We start from the raw sequence: 17,641 nt of genomic DNA on the forward strand, positions 1-17,641 counted from the left end.
GAAGGAAAGAGCAGACAGGCTGAAATGGAAGAGAGATACTGAAACAAATGTTGATAATATTGGAAAGCCAACAAAATCATTAGCGTATGAGTGAAAACATCTTTCAACTAGAAACTGCCTGTATGTACTATGGTTGTTTCTAAAATATATATATATAGGGTTATTTCTGTGGTGGCACAGAAAACTAGCCCTCAGCTTTTGCTGAAAGAATGTCAATTACACCAGTAAAACCTCTTTTCCTAGTATTGCAATATTTGACATGACATTCTGTGTGATGAGCAAGACAGTAGAACCAAAAGGGAGATGCATTAATGTAGGTAAGTATTTTCTACATTGGTGTCCTGGTTTCAGCTGGGATAAAGTTAATTTTCTTTCTAGTAGCTGATACAGTGCTGTGTTTTGAATTTAGTATGAAAGTAGCATGGATAACACACTGATATTTTCAGTTGTTGCTGAGCAACTTTGAGTAAGTCAAGGACTTTTCAGCTTCTCGTGCCCTGCCACTGAGAAGGCTGGAGAGGCACCAGAAGTTGGGAGGGGACACATCCAGGACAGCTGACCCCAGCTGACCCAAGGGATGTCCCATGCCATATGGCATCTTGCTCAGTATATAAACTGGAAAGGGAAGCTGGCTGCTCGCCTTTATCACAACCTGTGGGTTTGAATCTTCCTATTCTGTCCCCTGTCCCACTGGCAGGGGCACAGTGACTGAGTGGCTGTGTGGCGCTTAGTTGCCAGCTGGGGTTAAACCACGACAATTGGATGAACCTACTTAAAGGCCATTACGTTATACTTTCTTGTTCATACCCTGTGGATGGCCAAGCACCTAAGCATATGTCAGGTAGTTTGAAAATGTTGCTGGCATTCAGAAGGGTGGTGTCCTTGACCACTCATCTCTGGTAGGGCTGTAATTAGGCAATTCCTCAAGCTCTGAATTGGATTTGTGAGAGCATTTTCTCCCATCTATTTATAGTTTATGCTAATGCAACGTAACAAAGGTGTATCTTGGCATTTCTTTGCTTTCATAGCCTTTTTGTTTTTCTTTTTTTTTAGATTTCCACATAATATTACCTATATTCCACAGCCCTTCTGGTTAGATGAGGGTGATCTCTCATAATGACTAGTAGTTATTTTCTAATAATCCAAGTATTTCCATAACCAAGATGGATGTTTCTAAGGGAATGACTTACATGTGTGCTTGCAGCTGTGTTCAAAACATAGTACAGCCAAAGACTATCATGACTTTCTGTTACACACCCAAAATTCAGTTCCAAAAAGTCTTGTGGCTGCATTTTAAGACCTTGTTTTAATTCCTAGGCCTCATCATGCAAATAAAAAAATTCTTGATGTTGCAGGATTAGTCAATGGCAAAACCCAGCGGGAATATGATATGTCTTCTCCCACTGAAACTGTGGGTGGAGATCTGGGTTTGCATCCTTACTCTCTATTCCCTGTTCCTGACCAAAGTAGAAATGGTTGGGATTGTGATTCTGAGCCTACTTAAATAAACATTTAATAAATGTTCTGGTTTTCTCATTATACACATGAGTTTCAGATCTGAGGTTCAGGTGTCTCCATAGTTCTTTCCTAGGCTCTACGTGATTATATTAGCTTGTGGCTCTAGTCCAGAAAAGAGTGTAATTTCATTCTCACATTTCCAGAGATTGATCTCTTCTCATTAACAATAAGAGGCAACATCACGTTTCTAAAAAAATATAGTAACATATATCTGAATTTCCCACCCATGTAAGCAGTGGAAAAATGAACAAGAGTGGGAAGGAGTCATCATATCATATACTTAATTCATCTAAATCTGGATGCTTAAATTAGATTCCTCCACCAAATGGAACCAGGACAAGTTATCTCTTTCACTGTTAGGAAAGCCAAGAGAGATTAGGCTCCTAATTTATTTATCAAAATATTTGGTTGTATTTGATTATGTATCAAATACGTTAAAAAGGTGCTCTGAATATCTTGCTTTCTCCCCAGCCTCTCAGCTTCTTAAACTATTAACTTACTGATCCCAATGAACTTTCAGAAGTACAGCAGGATGACTTCTCTTGAGCTCGAGACCAATGGGAAACAACAAAGAAACTTGAAGATAGCCGAGATGGAAAAATTTTCAGAAAAAAAATTCCAGATCTGAAGAGGAGGAGCAGCAGATATGCATCACAGCCACAACAGTGGCTGCTGCTGTCAGCCCACATGAACTGTGAGACCCTAATGAGCAAAAGTGGCCATTCACTTCATAAATATTCAGACTGAAGGACTGAAGAAGATTGTGTTTTGAAGAACTGACTTCAGACAATTGATCATGTTGAGGGTAACAAGGTATTTCTGGGAGGCAAAAGTGTGACTCCAGCAGAGCAAGGTTGGCAGGGGCTGCCATGGGAAGGGCCACCAAGCCTATGGTCCTCATAAGCAGATGCCCAGCAGATGCCCATGCCTTGTGGGGCTGTAAGAGCTGTGACAGCCTCCCTACCATTTGCTTCAGCACCCTAAATGTTGCAGGAACCTTTAATCTGAATCTAGCTAGATGAAAGATACTACATGTATAACTAGCCAACTTTGATTACAGTGGAGGTATCTTCAAAAATAGATGATCTTGGGAACCAAGGTCAAGATGTGATTATAAGAATTAGAGGCTTTCCTAAAAGTCCTGAGGAAAACAGGAACACAAACTGAAAAACCTATTGATTCTTCCATTTTAATCCTGATGACCAGCTACATCAAACTGGTCTGCCGGGAGCCATCATAGATAAATCCAAAATAAAGGAAAAACTGTGTGGACTGGCAGCAGACACAACAGAAAGCTTCCCAGAGGAGAGAAGAGGTAAGGAATATAGAACTGCCCTTGTCACTTCTCCTTTGGCAAATGACTAGCTCTCAAAAACCCTAATTAGGTTTCCATCTTTAAAATGTGATTTCCATTTGCTCCCTAAGGTTTAAAAATAGTGAAAAGATTTCAGCAATTGATGATACTCTCGATGGTACTAAATTAGAGGGTAGAGGAATTAGAAATTGCTGCTGTTGGTGTCACATAGTAATGGTCTCTCCTTTTCTTCTTGCCCTTGCACCAGGTTGCTGTTCCCCACCACCACATTCCTGTGCAGCAGCCACGTACCAGAGAGGCAAATCACCCACCAGTGGTGCTCAGTGGTCACAGTAAGTTTTCTATCACTTTTGTGTCAATGTAGCCTTTGAAGCCCTTCACTCAGGTTTACCCACAGGTCTGTGCCTCCAATCTTTCCTCATGTACACAGTATTGTGAAAGAGGAAAAAATTTTGCCTCTACGAGTGGTTTTGACCACAGGTTAACTTAACTGACTGCAATGGAAATTCTCTAGATTTGCACTGCTGTGAACTAAGCCAGGCTTGGGGGATCTGTGTGTGGGTTATAGACTCCTTAGTTGCCTATGGGCAGCATTGTCCTCTGACTCAGAAATATCTTTGCCTTGGGGAAAAATAATATACCTCCCCCCCAAATTCTTGTCTTTCTTGGTTCACAGACACAATCTCTTTAACATTGCCCTGCATTTGTCTTAATTTATTGGACAAATGTCAGAAAAGGCTGTTAGTTGTTTCCACTGAAATCTGTGAGTGATAAACACATCTGTTATATTCCTGTACACTAACTGTGCACATTTTTGATGAAATAGTCCCCTAATTCAAAAGCATCTCACCTGCTCTCAATATGACAGCAATAAAAACATAGCTATGTGCTGTGCTTCTGGCATAGTTTCAGCTCTTCCACATTACTTAAATCGTGAACATATATTCCAGTTAGCTTAGGCTTCAGGCCTTAAAAGCTCAATGTGAGTAATGAAGGGAAAGCAATCTGATTAGCTGGTGGAGCTGACTAAAAGGCACCTTCATTACAAAGGAGCTTAAAAAAGGAATAAAACTATATAAAATGGATTAAAGGTATAATAATAACGATAGTATCAAACAGCATAACAAAGAAAAATGTCTGCGTTCAACTGAAATTAATATTTAATTGATGGTACAGGCACGTCCATGGCTTTATAGTCTTCTGTTTTAATGATCTTAACCACAGCTTGAGGTCCTTTGTCTTGTTCCCTTCTACTGATGTCAGCTGGAAGAGACAGAGATTAAAACAAGGGTAATTTCCCCATGGTCGACGCTTGGCACTATTTCTGCTTTGCTCAGCCGTGAACTGAAGTTTAAAGGATGAAGTGCTGTCACTCAGACTGATTCTTCCCTCCAACCTATCTTACCAGGGTTAACCACTCAGCCAGTCACCAAGGAAACGTGTGGCTCCTTTGCCCATCTTACAGCCACCCCACAGCCTCGTGTTGGGAACGTCACCATAATCTCATTAGGAGGTTGAATTTGCCATTGAAGCTTGAATTCCCCTAACAGGAGGGGAGTGGACTAATGCAATTAAGCAAATTAGCGTTTTGAGCCACTGCATGGTATCTGTCCAATACCATGAGCAAAGAGTAGGTAGTTTTCTTCCTCTCTTAAAAAAAACAAAAAAGGAAAACAAACAACAAAACCACCACTCCAGTCCTCTCTCCACGTTATGTTCAGGGAAATAATACAGTCCCCTTTCATCTGTAAAGGTCTTTACAAATGGGAAGATAATTATTCACTTGACCAAAAACCTGAATTGTTTCCCTTTATTTTTTCAAATGCTCCCATCCCAGTGGTTCTGATTGTTTTTATCAGCATAATGTTTATGCTTATAAAGGTAAAGTCGATAAACCCAGAACATTTTGTTCTTCTCTTATGTGTATGTGACAGTGGTTACCAGGTCAGAACAAAACTCCTGTTGATTTCAAATCTATTCTGATATGAAATGCTTCTTAAGTGCTATGAATTGCTATTTTAAAATACACCAGATTTTCAGGAGATAATTCCAGCATATTCAGTAATTCTCTAGAAAGGCAGATTATTAAATGCCTAAGGCAGCGCTTTTCTGCCTTTTGTTGTGGGGTTTTGAGGCTAATCCAGTTCCCTCCTCCCTCCCTCACTCTGCCAAGTAAACAAAGCCACAAGAGCGGACTGTAGCGAGACTCAGGAACCATAAATCTTTGAATAATATCCTGGCACGTGAGTTTCCAAAGGCAGCATATTTCTCTGGGAGTACTGGGGAGAGAGAGAGGGAAGGAAGGGAGCAGTGGTACCCTCCTGATGATAATGCTGCCGTCTCCATCACAGCATTTCTTCCTAGGGAGGTAGAAGATGGAATGACATGGGTAGGATCTAGGAGCCTCTTATGCATTTTGATTACCAAAGAGCTTACGCCGCTGGCTGCTTGCTGCCTTCATCTTTGAATGGGAAAGGCAGGAATAACAAGTGCATTTTAGTAGATGTTATTGTGCTACCACACATCTCCTCACAAACAAATCACAGTCTGCCACCAGGCACTGGAGTCAGAAGGAGTGAGAACATGGGTTATTCCTAAATAAGGGCATTGGTTATACACTCAACTTTATGTAATACATGGTTCCTACCATAAGCTGCCTACAAAATTGATATATATTATGTAGGCAGTATACATAGTCCCAAAGGATAGCGTAATCTTAGCAGTTTTTCCTGAAAATGCAAGGGACTTCAAGACTGAGTCAGTGCTGAGAATATCTGTCACAAAATTGAAAAGAGAATGTAGTATAGATAGTGCTGCAGTTATTTGAAAAGCGTCACGAAGCTCAGTATTTCAGTGGTCACAAACTCCCAAAATGTCAGAGCTGAGCTGGTACTGAAGAGAAGCTGAAATGTGCTGAAACAGAAAATACAAGACTGAGGCTTACAAACAAAATGAGCTCTGCACTGTGATGGCAATAGCCATACAGTTTGGATTAAAGTATTTTGATATTTATGATATCAGATCAGAGGAGGACAAATTAAAAAAAAAAAAAAAAAAAGAATTATGTTTTAAAATATCTTTTTAGCCCCTGATACCATCAAAAGATAGAACCCGGGGTTGAATTATTTTCCTATGTAAGTTCTTATGTAACATTGCTGTAAAGTAGTTCTGGTTTGCCTATTTATTTTTTTTCCTTTTATCATGTTTGGATTTAAATGTAGCCCTAATCCTGCATATCCTGCTTTAAAAAGCTTAGATCCATCATGTATTGTATAGTATTCTTTAAACCACTTTGCTCTGTAGTGTGTGGTAGCCTTCAGTTAACAATACAGATTTCAGTTCTTAACCTTACATTTGATAGCTTTGATTGGATTATATTCTTCATTTAATACAATGTAAAATTTCAAATATGCATACTAATTGAGACCAATGATACCCAGCCAAAATATTAGCATTATTTAATGTCAGTTATCAGATAAAACATGCAGTAGCAACACAGATTTAGGGGCAAATTCACCAAGATACCAAAGAATAAAAAGTAAAGCGTATCATCTGGGAATACTGAGTTTACAGCTTATATTTTCCTATGAATTTTCCCCAGTAGTTTATATTTTCCTCTATTCAGAGGAACATTACCTAGCCATTGAGATACAGACTAAGAATCTGACCTCTATCTTTGGGGCTGATCTATGAGGTTGCAAGACTGTTATGATGATACAAATATTATATGAAATGAGAGCATTCCTAGTCTATTCCTAATTTTGCATCAAACTAGTCAGTACATATTCTTGAAAATTCTTCAAGGGCAAAAACCATTAATGTGACATTTTTGACAAAAAAAAAAAAAAAAAGGAAAAAACACGAGAGATTGAAGCCATATTTAGTATCCATCATGAAAGGCAACTTTATTTGAAGAGATGTGAATGTGAATGGGTGTTACTTGCTCTTAAGGAGGTAAGGTAGGAAAACACTGCTAAGTACCCATGATTAGCTTTCCCTGGTCACCCTGTTTCATCCCACAGTGAGGTAATGAGTTCACTGAGCACCTGTTATCTTTTTCCCCTCCTTCCCTGTTCTGTTTTTGATGGTATATTTCCTGGCAAAGAGATTTTCCGTCATGTCACACAAGGTAATTTGCACAGCTCACCTCTACTACAAATCTTTATTTATAGATATATAAAATATATACCAAAATGCAGCTTTGCATCTGCATCTCTGCCTTGACCTACTGCCAGACTTAAACATAATGTTTTCAAACTCTGCAGGCCTACGGCATCTCTCTTACCCTGATTATATTTTATGCTTGGAAAGAAGCAGGAAGCATGGGTAACCCCACGAAGCTGGGAGGATAAGACCTTAAAAATTATGCTGCAGGCAAGAAGAATTTGAAGAGAGGACTAATGTGGCCCAAAGGGCAAAGGGCATTTTAATACTTCAAATGAGCAGGAGTTAGAAGAGAAGAAAAGAGAAGAGAAAGGAGATGGAGATAAACAAAGGCAGGGACATGCTTAAGGGAAAGCATCGTAAAAGAAGAGATTCTAAATGCTGAAAATGAACCTGCCTTTTTACCCTCTTTTTGTATTTCATGTAGTCACATGAGCACAGTAGCTGTTCATCTAGACCACAGGATTCATTAATAACTTTTTTATCTTTTCTGGAGTCTGTTAAAATAGTTCATGGCTTTGCCTCCTGAGATAGTGAACCCTTTTCTTGAATGGAAGAAGTATGGTGTACAGAGTCCAAAATTAAAGCAACTAAAGAGAGTTTACAAATTGTGGTAGGCTTAAAAATAATTAGCAACAAGTACCAATTTGGTAGATGTTAAAGATATTTCTTGGTCTTCAGTGGAGAATAGGAGTGTTATAAAAATAGATAAGCATATCTGGAATGTGGCAACACAGATTTTTAGCACAAAAGTCCAAAAGAAATGAGGAGGCAAACTGTTGTATGGCATGCAGAGACACTGCCACACCTGAATCCATTGCTGTTGACGGACAGCAAAAAGTATGAGTCTGGTGCGCATCCTTCTTCATTCAAGTGATGCCTGTCATACTATAATGCTTTATACTATTGTTCACTGTTTATTGCCAAAGGGAAGTGTCCCAATTTTAATATCAGCACTTTGCCAGAATAAATCCCAGACGCCTGTTTTTTGGGAAAAATAACATTGATTCATGGAGAGAAGTTGACTAACAGCACAGCAGAATACTGGGGGGGGGGAAAGATAAAAATAATGGATCCTTAGTGTTCCTTTCTGTGCAGGAAGGGCTCTAGTTATCATGCAAATGATACAAAATTAATGTATCCATGAATTAAAAATGAGAGGTGGCATAAACATAAACTCACTGCTGTTGAAATGGAACTGCACTGCTGTGTTTCTCATGAATTGCCACTCCTCAGAGCAAAGCTGCTCACCCTTAGAGGGGTGCATGGCTTCTGCACCACTAAACACAGGAAGCAGAAGGACGTGCTCGTACGAGAGAGGTCTGTGTTATGTGGGGTGGATTTGTTAGAGGCACTGCCAACAGGTGTTGCACACAGCTATGGTGTCTCATGGAGCCTCCACCAGCCCCTCACTCCTCCCTGCTCTCCATCGCCTAACTATTCTTCATCCACTTGGAAAGGGTGTGTGTCTTCATCATTTTGCAAGCATATGCAAAAAACAAATATGCGGAATACATTTTTGAAAGAATTATTTGCTCGTCTCTAGTCCCCAGTCTTGCATGGGTCTAAATTTAATTTACTACAAGATTATCTATTACCTAATTTCATTGAGGTTTTCCTAGAGTCTGTCACAGTTTTGAGCCACCAGAATAGTATTTTGCTATGAGCAACTATGGTGAATGAGGATGTTCACTTTATTTTCTAAATTGCAAATAAACAGGTTGAAATTGCCAATTGTATTGTGATATTCCTTGACAAGTTCAACAGTTGACAGATTTCCATTTTTACCAGTTATCCCTACGTACTTGCCACCTTGCCATAAATTTTTGGCTCATGACAAGATGAATTGTCAAGAACCTCCAAAGTCAGATTTTAGCAAAACTCTTCAGAAAATTTGAAGTAAATGGTTTATTGTGCATTTCATAAGCTCTTGGTATTTAGAAGAAAGTTAGTTGTTCTGTGGAAGTCTCAATGGCTTCATTTTATTATTTCAAATTAATGTCTGTGCTACATCCAATGCTGAATCATCTGTACTCAGAGTGGAGCTGGTTTGTGATTTCACTTCTGTGCTGCCACCCCCTCTTGGAAGCGGAGATCTTCCTACTCTTTTTTTCCCTCTGGGCTTAATCTAGTCTTACCCAAGCAGTCACAAGCTGTGCCACCATAGTCAGTGGATTTAACCTTCTGCAGGGAAACAAGCAGCAGAGCCAGCATATGCAGGGCTCCAGCTCACACTCCAGCCTGCACTCCCAGATTATTCATATGGCTCTGCCAGGGGATGGAGGACACAAACCCTTGCAAGACAGCCAAGCCCGTGGCAGCACAGATAGCAGAAAAAGTGGAAAACTGAACCCCAGCCCTGTCTTCTCACAACTCAGGGCTGAGGGACTGTGGTCAGGGCGAGCACCTCTGCCAGCAGATGTGAAGAACATTGCCTGCATCCTGCTGTGAAGGGGGCTGGTTCTCACTCCTGCCACAACAATAACACTCCTGGAACACCCATTCCATGGCATCCCTGCAACAAGTGCCTGTTCTTACCAAGGTTAGGACAAATTCATTTGGGAAGTTGCAGTGTCAGTGTAAAAAAGACAGCAGTGTGAACCTGTAATCGCTCCCAGACCAAGATACATATACAATAAACTGAGGGTTTGGTTTATCTTGTCTTTAAGGTTGAAAGATCTTTGTGTGAATATTGGACCAATTATTGCACAGGTAAGGCATTCATATACATTTAACATCACAAGACTGGTCAGTGCTAGCACTGTGCTGTCACCTCACAATTTTTAATTAAGATTATTAGAGCTTTAATTCCACTGCCAGGCAAGAAATTGACAAAGAGATATTTCTTCCTTCAGAAGCTGGAGAACAGACTCCAAGCTTTCTTACAAGATAAGATTACTAGAAAACTTTTCTTCCTCCTTGTTTTTCCTGCCCTGGCAAGACACTTCAACACAGTTCTGAGCTCAACTCTGCAACCTGAAATGCACTAAATCAATTAGTTATCAGATTGTATCTTATTATTTCTGAAACACCAGCATTTCTGGTAATAAATGTAATAAATATAAAGAACTGCTTCAATCTAGCTTCAGAAAAGAGAAGTGCTGAAGTGTTGTAAAGATACAATGGGTGTCAAATTACTGAGCCTTTTTTGAATATCTACTAATTCAGTGCTAAGGACACTTCTTGTGTATCTACAGGTAGTCTGCTGATCTGAAAATATTTTTTAGTGAATACTAATTCTCTGTTTTAGTGAAAATCTTTATTGTTGAACCTCATATTACAGGTGTGGGGCAACAACACTATCCATTCTGCTTCTGATGAGAAACAAACTGTAATACACTGCAAGATAAGTTAAGAAAGTAAACAAAGCTTCCTCTTCAGTTTCTGAATAGGAAGTGCTAGCATGTTTATTTAAATTCAAAAATTAAAGTTGATGACTTATTTACTGAAAGAGCATAGAACCCTGAACATACCCCTAGTAGTGTTTTTGGGGACTTAGGTTGCGCTGAGATTGTAGGTCTTTCTCCACAATCAGTGGTCCATTTTTCAAACATCCCTCTGATGTATGAAAATCAATCTTACTTGCTTATGCTTCTCTTTATGCCAGGTTAACACATTCCTGCTCATTGGTTCTTCTTCTTCTGGGCCTTTATTTTTTGGTACTTAAGCACTGATGAGTGAGAGTTTGCATGTTCCATTGCTTTCTCAGCTTATTGTGAAGCCTTCTCAGGTGAGTCTAAACTACAGGAAGTAACTATGTGCTTGCCTCAAAGGTGCTGCATAATCAAGAGCCAGAGTGTCAGATGGGGATGCAGTGCTGTGCCCCAAATTCAGATGGGAGAATTGGAGAGGAAATTCCATGTGGAAACATAGGAAGTGTGAAGCAGACTTCAATAATCAGCTTTCCTAACAGAAAAGCAGATGCATGGAGGACAAAGCAGCTCCTAAACCATCACAGTCAGACTATTTGTAAGAAGGAATTGTTCGGGATTTTCAGAAGCAAGAAAAAAACTAGGGAGCAGCTGTCTCAAAAACCAGACTTAAATAAAAAAACAGCTTTGAAGGGAACTGGCTCTTAAGTCAGAGGTCCTAAAGGTTTAGGATCAATTGGAGGTAGATTAATTGAAATTACTATAAAGAGATAAAATAAAGATTATGGCATGTCTGCCCATGGCATCTTAGGAGGAAATGAAGTGGGAATGAAAAAAATTTGGGATTTAGTTTCTGCTGGTAACAGCTTCCTTAGTCATGGTCAGAAAAGAAATAGTGTGAAGAGGTGCTAAGGGTAGGAGGAAATAATACAGTGGGAATGGAACACTGTGGAAAAATACTGACTCTAATTGCTAAATTTGGCACAGATATATCTAGCAAGTTAATCCTACTGAATGTTTGCTATATTGGGATATTGGTTAGTTATCAGAGGTATGTGTGTGTGTGCAGAATATGATTTTTTTGCAGCTTTCTTCAGCCAACTGTACCATTAGAAATGGATAATTTATAATATTCTGACTGACGTTTTGCTCAGTGTAAGGTGACACCTCCCTTGCAGAATATCCAAGCTAATCACACTGCCAACAAACAATCATCTTATTAGTCTGTCTCTTCAGCTTTTACAATGTTTCATTATTCTGTTAAATATTTCTGATGTTGATATTTTATCAAACTATATTTTGCAAACAATATATCCAGTAATGCATATCAATTTCAATAATCAGAAATTGTGAAAAGCATCCATCTTCAGTAAAAAACAATTACATGACCCATCTTTCTTTTTCTTCACTGAATACCTGATAAATCAGTGCTATCTTTCTGTGCCAGCTCCCCACTGCCTATGAAGAAAGACCCAAAATGAGCTGTTCCTCTTTTGGTGCCTGTGATTAAAGCCAGCCTTTGGTTCTCAGTGATTCTCATACTCAGGGATGCAGATAGAGCCAGCAATAAAACTTCTACCCTGGACTTCCAGAGGGCAGGTTTCAGCCCACTCAGAAGACTGGTTCAGAGGGTACCTTGGGAAACAGCCCTTGAAAACAAAGGGGTCCAGGAGGGATGGACATGCTTCAAGAAGCAAGTCTTGAATGCACAAGAGAAGGCTGTCCCAGTGTGCTGAAAGGTGAGCCGGCAGGGAAGATGGCCAGCCTGGCTGAACAGGGAGATTTTAAAGGAACTACAGGGAAAAAAGAGAGCTTACTGACTATGGAAAAAAGGGCTGGCTACTCATGAAGAGTTTAGGAATATAGTTAGGTCATGTAGAAAGAAAATTAGAGAGACAAAGGCACAATCTGAACTCAGTTTAGCCACTTCTGTTAGGGATAACAAGAAGTGCTTCTACAAGTAGCAAAAGGAGGGGCAAGGAAAACCTCCATTATTTGTTGGACATGGAGGGTAACATAGTCACCAAAGATGAGGAAAAGGCTGAGGTACTTAACACCTTCTTTGCCTCAGTTTTCAACAGTGAGACAGGCTGTCCTCAGGACAACTGGCCTCTGGAACTGGAAGACAGAGACAGGAAGCTGAATAGACCGTCTCTAATCCAGGAGGAAACAGTGAGTAACCTGCTGAGCCACTTGGATCCCCACAAGTCTATGGGACAGATGGGATCCATCCTAGGGTGATGAGGGAGCTGGCAGAAGAGCTTGCCAAGCCACTCTCCATCATTTATCAACAGTCCTGGCTCACTGGGGAGGTCCCAGATGATTGGAAGTTGGCGAATGTCACACCCATCCACAAAAAGGGCTGCAAGGAGGACCCAGGAAACTACAGGCCTGTCAGCCTGACCTCAGTGCCTGGCAAGGTTATGGAGCAGATCATCCTGAGTGCAATCACACAGCACCTACAGGATGGACAAGGGATCAGAGCCAGCCAGCACGGGTTTAGGAAGGGCAGGTCCTGTCTGACCAACCTGATCTCCTTTTACGATCAGGTGACCTGCCTGGTGGATGAGGGGAAGGCTGTGGATGTGTCTATCTGGGCTTCAGCAAAGCCTTTGACACCGTCTCCCACGTCATAGTCCTGAAAAAGCTGGCAGTCCATAGCTTGGACAGGGGCACTCTGTGCTGTGTCAGGAACTGGCTGGAGGGCCGGGCCCAGAGAGTGCTGGCGGCCGGTCACCAGTGGTGTCCCCCAGGGATCAGTGCTGGGCCCAGTCCTGATTAATATTTTTGCTGATGATCTAGATGAGGGGATTGAGTGTACCATGAGCAAATTTGCAGATGACACCAAGCTGGGAGGGAGTGTTGATCTGCTGGAAGGCAGGAGGGCTCTTCAGGGACCTGGACAGACTGGAGAGATAGTCTGATTCCAACAGGATGAGGTTCAACAAGGCCAAGTGCCTAGGAAGAAATTTTCTACAGAGAGAGTAATCAGACATTGGAATGGGCTGCCCAGGGAGGTGGTGGATTCACCATTTAAGGTGAGACTGGATGTGGCACTTAGTGCCATGATCTAGTAACCATGGTGGTGTTGGATCAAGAGTTGGACTTGATGATCTCAGAGGTCTTTTCCAACCCGATTGATTCTAAAATTCTGTGATTCTCGAATTATTTAGTCTCTTCCTTTTGCATGTCATCAGACATCCAGGAGTTCAAAACAGTGAAATGTTTTATGACTTTCAAGGTATTGACTGAGCATAGCTACCACCTCCCCCCCCAAAAAAACACCTGGATTGAACTGCACCTGCAGCATTTAGGGGTTAACCAGGAACAAAAGAAGCTGTATTGATTCTACTTTCTAAAAGAGAGACTTGTGGAAAGGCAATAAATGATCCCTGGAAGATGAGTGGCACGCAGTGCTGTGCTAGCAGATCCTAAGTACTTGTGCCTGACAGTGTGGAGCAGATGATAAATTTTAAAGTGTGCATGTGGCTGTTTATTTACATGGCAGGTGGTTTGTGAGAAGGAAAAGTACAAATTTATTAATATTGGAAACTGCATGTTTCCTTTGTTACATTCTAAAATAGGCAGTAACACTTTTGGCAAGGTATGTGCTCCTAGTATTTGAGGTTCACAGATGCCCCTTAGTATGATGGCATGATATATTAATTTTTGAGGGTTTTTTTTCCCATTGGACATGAAAGAGGAATTGTACACACCTGGAAACACCCACCTGTAACAGGGTTGTAGATTTCAGCCTGGGAAGGGCTGGAGGAATTGGGAGAGTGGGTAGTTCTGTGCTGGAGAAGGGAAGGATGGCCTCACCTATGGGAACACCTTCTGCTTGCACAGGAACACCCAAGCTCTCCCCCCCAAGCAAGGGTGCAAGAGCCGTGTTTGCTTCCCAGCCTGAGCCTGATCCCAGGAGGTTTCACACGCAAAGACACAAAGGCTTAGCACCAGCAGGAATTACTGATAGCAGTCAGTGAGCCCCAACAGCCCCTTGGTATCTGGGGGTTTGGTCTTTAATTCCTGCAGTCCGAGGAAGGCTTCAAAGCCATACTTCCCACTTGCTGCCCTGCCACATGGCCACCAGGCCCTCTGCAAGAGGTGAGGTCCTGCTGTTCTCTCATCAAAGCTGTGTTTTGTATGGACTCCAATCCCTACCAGAAATCCCTACAGAAAGCATTAGTGGTGACCTCATGATACCTAGGGGCTCCATTGCTGTCTCTGAGTGAGCAGGTATGGACACATACAAGGAAAAAGCTCTGCTCATCCAGGATGAGCAGATTTTGTGGCCAAAATTAAGATTACCAACAGAGTTATGAGTCTGTGGGTTTGGGTGATGGGGTTTGGGGGATGACAGTTTTGGATTAATGTGCCTTAAGTCTCCTGACACTCTTCTACTACTTAAGTCCCTTATATGACCTAGTCATGTAATTATTTCCATTCCCTGATTGAATTATGGCAATTAGGAATATTGTTACTGTAGGACAGAAGCTCCAGTAAAGAACTGAGACCTTTAATAACCAGGTTTTGTACAAATAAGGAGCAAGCAGTGACAATCTAGGTATAACTCCTGGGACCAGGAATAAAGCTTTAAAAAAGGTCTTTGGGGCTTTGAATTCCCCAGGGAGAGATAGCAGTTGACAGAGAGATTGCAAAAAAAAAAAAAAAAAGGGATTTGTGAGCTTGAAGATGTCACACATTTTTTCTGTTGAAGCTATGCCTCGTTGCTGTTGTTAACGTGTCACCGTAACACCTGCTGGCCCTGATTAGGATTCCTCTGGGATGGTATAATCACAGAGCACAACGTGGCCACAAAGAAATTACAGCTCATGATCTGCAACATATAAAGGGGCAATAATGATAGACTCAACCAGACTGATGCTGGCTTATCCATACATATGGCCTGCATGGATGCATTTGTGTCTTCATTTACTATTTTGATTTAGCTCCGTAAACATCAGTGCTCCCTTATAACTCCGAGCCTGGCCATTATAAGGTGGCTGCTTTTATGGTGTCATTGAAGGAGATCTCAAATAGGGATTTGAAATCGGAGAAAATAACAGCTTAGGCTACTGTAAGCTGGGCTGGCTGAGGGACAAATTTACATTTAGATTGAGCCTCTTCACATCTTCTCTAAGCAATTGTAAACTCTCTCGTGCCTCAGCCCTAGAAAAGAATTTAGACAGTCCTGCACTGCCAAAAACGGTGTCCTATGCTTTGTAAGATGTGCGATAGCTCATCTAAGTAGTCAGGCTTAGCATCTACTTTTCATAATTATTTGTGCAAATACAACTCAGTTATCAAATGTCAGCATTAATCAGACAAAGGATATCAGCATTGCCAAAATAAATGGATCATAAAAGTGTTATGTCTGATTATTTGTATTATTCAACCAACACCCAGATGTCCTATTATGTTAAGAACTACACAAGCATATAAGAAACTGCTCCACCACGAGGGAGTGTATGACTAATTTACGATAAGAGAAAACAATTGGACATTACAAGCAAATAAAAAGAAAGAGAGAGGAGAATTAGGGTGGTCATGATAGCCTGTGCCTGCATGTTCCTATGAGAACCATTAGCAAGTTTTAAGTAGAGGAAAAAATGGTTTGATATAAATAAATAAGTAATATGATAACAGTAATCCTTACTGGGCATTTGCCTAACCCAGTGGAGATTTCTGTGGTATGTACTTAGCTTTCATATTAGGGTCTTATTCTCATTCACGCCATGCCTATTTACACCACTCTTGGAGGGATCTCCAAATGGCATCGCTCAGACAGCAGAGGACAGAGGAACACAGCCAAAATACTACAGCTGGCCTCATACCACACAAATCTGCCATCTGCACCCAGCCGTGCACGTGCCCGGGGAGGGTTACAGGGGCTGCATTTCTTTGTTATTAGATGCTTTGTACTGCCAACACAACATAAAGGGATCTTGGTGTGACTGAGCATTTGCCTCCATCTAACATGTTCTGCTGCAGCATGTTTTCAGTGCCACAGCCCTCTTTTGTTTGTGCATTAATGTAAATAAATCACTTTATTAAGACACGTGGTTGAACTGGAGCTGCCTGGGACAGCGAACATTACTGTATGTTTCAATGAGAGGAAGATGAACAGAACACAAAAGTACATGTTTACACAGGTATCTACTGTCCAGTCTCCTTTCTGATCTGAGGTTACCTTGCCATGTCATGGGCCTTTAATTATTCTGAGTCTCTATTTATCAAGGGCACCTCCTCAGAAGTCAGGATGAGTTTTGGTCCTCTTTGCCTGCAGGATGTTGTGGTCTGTGATGGACAGTGATATAACACAGACATCATAAACATAAAGCATTTAGCAGTTGAAACAAAGTATTTAGTGGGGGGAAAAAAGATAAATAAGATTTTTAAAATACATTTATTCATGTATTTGTAATGTAAAATTTACAAGGTAACCACAGGAAACTGGGCTCTGTCAGGCACTCAAGTGTCTCAGATTAATTCTCCAAGACAATTCTCAGCCTTTTGTGAATGTGCTCCTTTTTTCACTTTCCTAATTCTTTTCCCCTCCAGTGCAAAGAAGCCTGGCACTGTCCCTCAGCTATTGTTTGTAGAAAAGTGGCTTATCTTGAGCCATACTTTTCCTTTCATTTTCCTTTTGAATTGAACCGTTCTGTTCATGGGGCAAAGTCAAAACAGGGTACTCATAAATTATCACAGAGCGGTTCCCCTTTCATCACAGACATAAACACATTGAAAATCTAGTAGGTGAAGCTAGAATTCCCATATACTCTTGGAATTTATAGCCAAAAGCAAGTGAGAGTGCGGATATAGTAGCACAAAACAACCTTTCTGATACCTCTCATGTAGGACAACTTCCATAATAGTGTTTCCATAATAATTACTATTTCTCACTATGGCACTTGCCATCTCTTTCACTCTCTAGCATTCTTGTGAAGGAGAATTACTTGAACTGACCAGCAGTGTATTGCCAAAAAAACCCAAAACAACAACTCCCTCCCTCCCCCAAACAAACAAGCAAACAAAAAAACGCAACTAGGAGCACAACAGCTGGTTAGGAAACACTGATAATGTGTGATGGCCTGACACAAATGCTATGTCATTAAAATGTAACTGTAGTATGTATTTCATAAGCCATTCTTCTAAATCAGCTCAGTCACTTCATATTGCTTCTACACACTGGTTATCTCACCCAATCAAGTAAATTACTGATGCTGCCCACGGAGAGAGAATGAGGGGGCTTACATCTGTGAGCGGGTTT

General features: G+C 41.0%; 1 protein-coding gene across 1 annotated transcript in view; it reads left to right on the forward strand.

Annotated features, from left to right (window-relative positions):
- Positions 1-15,742, forward strand: part of RAB12 (RAB12, member RAS oncogene family) — a 50,354-nt gene extending 34,612 nt beyond the window's left edge. The window contains exon 6 of the mRNA XM_050324366.1: positions 1-15,742. This exon is cut by the window's left edge and continues 13,170 nt beyond it. The gene's annotated coding sequence lies outside the window, so the exon portion shown is untranslated.
- The last annotated feature ends 1,899 nt before the right edge of the window (positions 15,743-17,641 follow it).

This window comes from Myiozetetes cayanensis, unplaced genomic scaffold (assembly GCF_022539395.1).
Source record: "Myiozetetes cayanensis isolate MyiCay16 unplaced genomic scaffold, myiCay2020 scf1, whole genome shotgun sequence".
Classification (NCBI taxonomy): Eukaryota; Metazoa; Chordata; class Aves; order Passeriformes; family Tyrannidae; genus Myiozetetes; species Myiozetetes cayanensis.